The 7839-nt window shown below is 39.9% G+C and overlaps 1 pseudogene; it reads right to left on the reverse strand.

Moving 5' to 3' along the window:
- Positions 1 to 863: 863 nt before the first annotated feature.
- LOC147371702 (olfactory receptor 8S1-like) lies at positions 864 to 5545 on the reverse strand (annotated as a pseudogene).
- Positions 5546 to 7839: the final 2294 nt, after the last annotated feature.

The raw sequence follows: 7839 nt of genomic DNA on the forward strand, positions 1-7839 counted from the left end.
CTGTTAGCTCTCAATCCCACGCTTGTCTTGTATACTTGGTTTTATATTACTAGGACTAGACCGCTACAGAGGACATTTCCCAAGCACATTTCTATTACTGCTGGCTTCTGATTAGCCTCAGCCAGTAAGAAGTATGGGCAGAAACTAAAAGAGACAGCTAATATGGTTCTGATGGAGGAAAGGTAGCGTCCCTTCAGTACTCCCAGCATCAGCGGCACTTTTCCATGCTCATGGCCTGCCACCTGGCCTCAGTACTTCCTCAGCACCTAACAGTGGTGCCCCCAGTGAGACAGCAGGGCTGAGCCATCCTCAGAGTGGATTCCTTCCATTTTGCCACCAGTCAAAGGTGCCAGGAAAGGTACAGAGAATGGGTAACATCTGCTTAGCTTTAATAGCATACCCCCTCTCTCAGTAATTCCTGGCTTCTATATTTTCTCCAAATCCCTCTCCAATTTAAGCTCAATCCCAACCCTGAGTCTAAAATTTATGACTCTTTATTATCAGTGACCTTGCCTCTTTTATTTCTAGTAAAACTCCCCCTATAAATCTCAGATTCAGATAAGAATTCAGGTTCTAGACAATTTTCTCAGTGCTAATCTCAATGGGAATATTTCATAAATAAAAAAGAGAATTAATCTGTACCAAATTATCTCAATCTTCTGGACTGAAATAATTAACTGATGCATTGCTTTGTCCCTGAGCAAATTGACTGAACAAAAACAGCAAGTAGCTCTTGGATTTTCTCAATAATTTCAAATGAAACAGGTTCTTGTGAGATATTCTGTCATATCTGTTATGAACTAAGAAAAGTTTTCCTCAACTTGTTATTCAAACATCTGATGAGATGCTTTTGCATTTCCCAGTCATTCCCTACCTGTTCTCTGCTGTCTGAAATGCTGTAAACCTTTTTGCCACATTCTTTTCAGAAGATTCTTTTACTTCCTTGTTCTTCAGGCTGTAGTCAAGGGGATTCACTAGGGGAGTGACCACACTGTACTGCAGGGAAAAAGTCAGCTCCAGCAGGGAACTTAAGGTTGGCATGAGATAGCGAAGAAAAGCAGATCCATAGAAGAAGCTCACTGCAGTGAGGTGGGAAGAACAGGTAGAGAAGGCCTTCCTTCTGCCTGCAGTGGAGCTGATGTTCAGGATGGTGGAGACAATGCGGGCATATGAGAAGAAGACCAGGAGTAAAGTTCCAGAAGCATGCACAATGGTGGAGAACCCCAGGACTGAAAAGTTGATGGAGATATCAGAGCAAGAGAGAGAATAGAGATGGCAGCTCACAGCTGAAGTGAGGCATGACATGTGCCCCACAGAAGTCCAAGCTCAAAAACATGAGGGTGTTAATGAGAGCATCCAGAAAGCCCAGTCTTCAGGAGAGCCATACTAGATCACATGTAAACATAGCTGTTTATTCATCAGCTGGCCATAGAGCAAAGGGTGACAGATGGCAGTGTAGTGGTCATAAGCCATGACAGAGAGCATGAAGATTTCCGTCCCTGCCATGGAAAACACAAAAAAAGCCTGGGCAAGGCAACCTTCTACTGAAATTGATTTCTTCTGAGACGGGAGATTCTCTAGCATCTTGGGCACAGTGACTGAAGTTAAACAAAGATCCAGGAAAGAGAGGTGACTGAGGAAGAAGTACATGGGTGAATGGAGGTATGATTCCATCCTGATGACAGTCATCATCATCAGATTCCCTATCAGGGTTAGGAGGTTCTGTAATGGTGCTATGGTTTCCTAAAGCCATGAGAGAAGGTGTTCCACTGGAATGAAAGTAGAAAGAAGTGTGAAGTATTCACCTCCTCTTCATGCCATCTCAGAGTTCTTATTTCATTCCATGCACACATATGTCTCTCTTCAGCCTGCTCATCTTTTACAAGGAGTTAAAAAAAAAGTCTTCCTCCTTTCCCCAAATTCTTCTTTGACTCAATTGCCAGCTGTTTAACTCCTGGAAACATGAGCCAGTCCATCTATCTATGTTCTTTCCCTTTGTGGCTCCTCTACCAAAATAGCTCTGGAGAACTTTATTTAATTTTTCAGTCTAGTCTATGACTAACTGGTTTCATCTTGAACTATCCCTTGTGATTTTTTTTTTTTTTTTTCAGCTGTACTGCATGGCTTGCAGGATCTTAGTTCCTTGACCAGGGATTGAATTCACACCATCTGCAGTGAAAAGGCAGAATCCTAACCACTGGACCCCTAGGAAATTCCCTACCATCCCTTGCTTTTATTCTGTAACACTACTGGTCAAAACCAGTAAACTCGGGTGGTTCTGGTATGCCCCCAGTTGCAGAATCAGGGCACCAATTGTCAGATTGTATTTATTCTGGTGACCTCATTACTCTTCTATTCTCTGCCTTCAACTGATAGTCTTTGAAATTTTTTCTCTTTAAATTTTGACCCAAATCCCATTGCTCTTGAATATTCACTATAATTTCTACCTCCTCCCTTATATATGTCTTCCTTCTCTTCCTGCACAGATTATAGAAAAGAATGATATCTGTCATTTTGTGTGTGTGTGTGTGTCAGTTATGTCTAGGTATTATCAAACATTTAGCTTTCCCTCTACTGGAAGATCACAACAAAACTATAAGTGCTGAATTATCTCAAATTTTAGAAGAAGGAAATTCAATCTGAAAATTTTGCAGTAACTTGCTGCTATTGAAAGAGTAAGTGAGTGGGTAAGATTTACATTCATACAGAGTCGGACACGACTGAAGCAACTTAGCAGCAGCAGCAGGTCTATGAAGCTATCATTATCTTTGATTTTTATGTTCTGACCAGCTGATATCCATTTTCTTAAACCTGTTTACTTATCTCCACTCTGTGTTCTCTTTTACTCCTTATTCTGTAAACTCTTTCAACCTTCGTTTGGATATCTATTGCTCTGGTTTTCAGCAGAATGTGTGAGTACTATTTCCTTTTTCTCCAAGCATATTGCTTGCTTATGGAGAACAGATTTGGTATTCAACCATCTTAATTATCTTAAATTTTGAACTACAGCAGAATGAGAGGCATATGATGGGTCCTCAATATTTGTTGGATGTAGAAATAATGAAACTGGTTTAGAAGATATTGTGTGTGCTTTGTTTGAGGAATACCCGCCTCCTCCCTGCCCTCCCCCATACCAGTGTGATCTCTGGTTTCAGAAATAAACAACTTGAGGATGACTGGGAAGTTGTAAAGAAAAGGAAGGCTCTGTGGGGTTTTGTGATTGCAGAGGACTTACTTTCTATTGTACTAGCTGGCACCTAAAGATTCATTCCCTCTGAGGAGTACCTACTAGCTCATTTTGGGCCACATTCAGAAGGTTGCTTAAAAACATGACAATTATTCATCTATCCATCAGATAATTTATTGATCAGTTACTAATTTGTTTAGTCACTTAATATTTCATTTGTCCACTCCATTTTCCATCCTGTCAATTCAGCAAGGAAACCATCTGTTTCATTCAGTTATGCATTATTTCATCAGTTCTGTCATATATCTAATTACTCAAAGTATTATAGATTTATTTTGTGCTAGGCTTACTTACAATTGATTGGGCAAAAAGACCTTGCTTAACCTTTACTGAATTGTTGTGTCAATACACTTATTTGTCCTGTTTTTCCAGTTACATTTTCCCAGAATCCAGGGTTGAGTTCTTGCACTGGTTAATTTCTTTGTAGCCAGCGTGAAATCTCAGACTCTGTTCTGTCATGAGTACTCTTTCCTGGTATGATAATTCCTCACTGAAATCTTGATCTGTCAACTAGAACTGGGAATCAACTTCGAATTTCCCAAGCTTTCACGCTGGGAATCTCACCAAAGTCTCAGTTGTTCTTGCCCAAAGAACTTACCAGAGTAGATTCAATTCTTGCTGGGCTAGCCAATGCCCTGCTTTTCCTAAATTTCCTTTATTTTTCTATTTCTGTTTAGACAAGTTCTTATACTTTCACCCCTTATCAGAACCCATATTGAAATTACCTCTTGATTCTATCTGGTGAGTAAGTTGTAGTCCAACATGGTGACCTAAATTAATATTTACTCTTCAGTAAAGATGAATAATGGAATGATAACCAAATGGAAAAGTCAATTTTTCCTGTCTTTGAGTTTGTAAAATCTTACAGAAATAAACAATTCTTTGTGTTCTTCAGTAGCAAAGTGGTCAATCCAGTCCATTCACTTTAACTGGAAAATTTCTCAAAATTTGTAATTTACTTTCCAATTTTGGTCAGACACAGTTTGGCCACATTTGCTCCACATTTATTCTCCAGTTTTCCATATTTACTCTCAGTGTAGACCTAGTTACTATCCAAGTTTTATTTCCAGCACTCAGCCTGAGATAACTCTAGGATATCCAAAGGACTTTGGAGAAACTGTGAAAGATCCAATATTTGAAAACCTCTGTCTTCTGCTAACATCTCACAAAGCCCATCAGCAAGGCAAGTGGAAGCCCAAGTTGTAAGATTCTATGATTTTCTCCCTCTGACTCCCAACATAGATCCTCTGATTGTGAGCATGCAAAGACAGAACTTCATTTCAACCTTGCAGTGAAAGTTATATACTAATTTCAAATTCTTGTCACTTACCTTGAAAGGGAACACAGTGGCTTCAATTCACATTAAAGTTGAATGCTTATTTTGAAATTCAGAAAAAGGTAGAGAGAAGTTTTGATGCTTACATAGAGAAGAGGGGAAGATAAGAACATAAAGCTCAAGGTGATCCTCTTAATAGAAATGTGCTATTTACCAATTCGCTGGGTAACTGTGTGTGAGCACTTCTTAAAATAGGTCAGCTCTTAATATCTTATAAATGTACATGTCAGATATTATCTTAAAGAGAAGAAGAGCAAGATATTGCATTTCTGGATCACTGAAGAATAATAAAAAATAATTATCACTTTCTACCATATTATTTTTTACTTGTGTTTACACTACTGTGAATTCATTTTACTTAAATTAACATTTGCCTAAATTTAAAATTCAACAAATTCAGAAAGCAAAAGAACATAAATGCCATTATAAATTATTAATTCACTTATATCCAATGATTTTACATCATTCCCAAAAAGATATTCTAAGCAAACAGTCTCCAGATTTATCTACTAAGTATATGTGAAGGTTGCTCAGTTGTGTCTGACTCTTTGCGACTCCATGGGCTGCAGCCCACCAGGCTCCTCTGTCCATGGAATTCTCCAGGCAAGAACACTGGAGTGGGCTGCCACTTCCTTCTCCAGGCTACTAAGTGTAATCACACACAAAATATCCACTAATTACATTAATGACTGGATGGACAGCTTAATGAAAATAGAAAGAGAGACAAGTATAGAGTTGGAAGGCAGAAATGGTCTGGGTAACAATTATTGGAAATATAAGAAACTCAGAAGAGTATACGGAATATGGGTATCCCAAGCACAACTTGAAAAGGACAGAAGTGGAAAATGAGAGAAGGGATGGCGGACATGTGGTTTGTATTCATGAAAGACAGACTTTGCATATCTTAATATTCTCCTTATAAGCTTCACCGGATCCTGCTCTTCCTGGTCTCCTTTAACCATGAATTTTGTTAATGACCAGAATATTGTTGATGACTAAGGTGCTTAATAATAGCAGAAAGGTGAACTATTTTTAGCACATGTATTTAGAGTCTAAAAGAAGGATGAGGATGTCAGGCTACTAAAGTTTATCAACTATGTTATGCTTTTTCCTATTCCTCCCCAGAATGGGGCTCTTCAGGCTCTTGCTTTAAACTCCCCAGATCAATGCAGATCACATAACCAGTTTGTGCTTAACTCTAAAAAGCATAGATAGGATTTATTTGGTAGATGCTAAGAGCTTCAAAGGAGAGAGACACCCATAAAGTTCTTAGTGTGTGAAACTCAGACTGCAGCACAAGGAAAAGATGATGGGAGAACTTAAGATAAAAGAAAGTGCTTGAGAAAGCCAGGTGCAGAAGGCTGGAGAAGGAAAAGAAAACAGAAGCTGGAAGTCCCAGGTGGGAATGAAGGAAAATTTTAGAGAAATTGTAGAGGTCTGGGTTTTTGTGGCATAAAGCTCATCTTTTGAGTCTAGTCTCACTGTGATATAAGAAGTCATCTTTGGTCAGGTGACCACTACTCACAGGGAAATCAATAATTCTTCAGGTGAATTCCATAAAGTGTACATGTTAGGTTTTCTATTTACAAATATCACAAGGGAGAGAAAACTGACTAACTCAGGTGAAGAAGTTGAAAGCTGCCTTGGTCCTACCACTTTCAAATTCTGACAGGAGCACAGGAGAAATTTCTCTCATGTCATCCCAAGCCAATTCACAGAAACTATTCTTCATTTAACACTCTTGTGAGTCTATATACCAGGCAAAGAATATCAGTGAAGCAAGTGATTTTCAGATAGAATCTAGCTGAAGGGAAGCCAGAGAAGCTGGTGGAGCTGATGAAACTTAGCAGTGCAAGAGAGCTGTAGTCCCTGAGGTCAAATCTGAAGCCAAATTTTGAACTTAGAAGAGTGAAGGCTGTAGAACTCCTAGGTGAATCTCACAAATATAAGCTATAGAACTTTACGATTGAAGTTCTTACTGTAAACCCTGGAATAGTGTGGGTTTTAAAAGCAGGCAAGCTGAGGAACTTACCTAGCAGTCCGGCAGTTAAGACTCTGTGCTTCCCCTGCAGAGGGTGTGGGTTCAAGGGAACTAAGATCCCACATGTCTTGAGGTGTGGCTAAGAAAAGAAAAGTAGGCAAGCTGAGAAGTCTTTGCCTATTGGCCACTTAAACTGGAGGGATACTTTATTAGGAAATTATCAAGGAAGGTGTTTAGCAAGATGTAATTCACCTGACAGCTCACTTTCCCATATTCACAAGAAACTGTAGTTTGTGTGTGTGTGTGTGTGTGTGTGAATTTATTTATTTTAATTGGAGGCTAATTACTTTACAATATTGTATTGGTTTTGCCATACATCAACATGCATCCGCCAAGAGTGTACGCGTGTTCCCCATCCTGAACCCCCCTCCCACCTCCCTTCCCATACCATCCCTCTGGGTCATCCCAGTGCACCAGCCCCAAGCTTCCTGTATCCTGCATCGAACCTGGACTGGCGATTCATTTCTTATATGATATTATACATGTTTTAATGCCATTCTCCCAAATCATCTCCCATCTCCCTCTCCCACAGAGTCCAAAAGACTGTTCTATACATCTGTGTCTCTTTTGCTGCCTCGCATACAGGGTTGTTGTTGCTGCTGCTAAGTCACTTCAGTTGTGTCCGACTCTGTGTGACCCCATAAACGACAGCCCACCAGGCTCCCCCGTCCCTGGGATTCTCCAGGCAAGAACACTGGAATGGGTTGCCATTTCCTTCTCCAATGCATGAAATGGAAAAGTGAAAGTGAAGTCGCTCAGTCGTGTCTGACCCTCAGCGACCCCATGGACTGCAGCCCACCAGGCTCCTCCATCCATGGAACTTCCCAGGCAAGAGTACCAGAGTGGGGTGCCATTGCCTTCTCCGAGGGTTGTTGTTACCATCTTTCTAAATTCCATATATATGCATTAGTATACTGTATTGGTGTTTTTCTTTCTGGCTTACTTCACTCTGTATAATAGGCTCCAGTTTCATCCATCTCATTAGAACTGATTCAAATGTATTCTTCTTCATTTTACAGTTATTTAGATGATTGCAAAATACAGATTAAACAAAGCAGAAGCAGCATGAGAATTGATTTATGTCTTACAGGTCTTATGTCTTATAGGTACCAATGAATTATGTGAGATTGATGCAGTGCCTTAAAACCAGCAAACCATAAGCCCCTACACAGTGACCAGTTGTTTGACAGCTGAGAGGTGAGGGACAAAGATGGT

The sequence above is a fragment of the Bos grunniens genome, chromosome 5, assembly GCF_055505025.1.
Source record: "Bos grunniens cultivar Pamir isolate PY7600 chromosome 5, Bosgru_T2T1.0, whole genome shotgun sequence".
NCBI classification, from domain to species: Eukaryota; Metazoa; Chordata; class Mammalia; order Artiodactyla; family Bovidae; genus Bos; species Bos grunniens.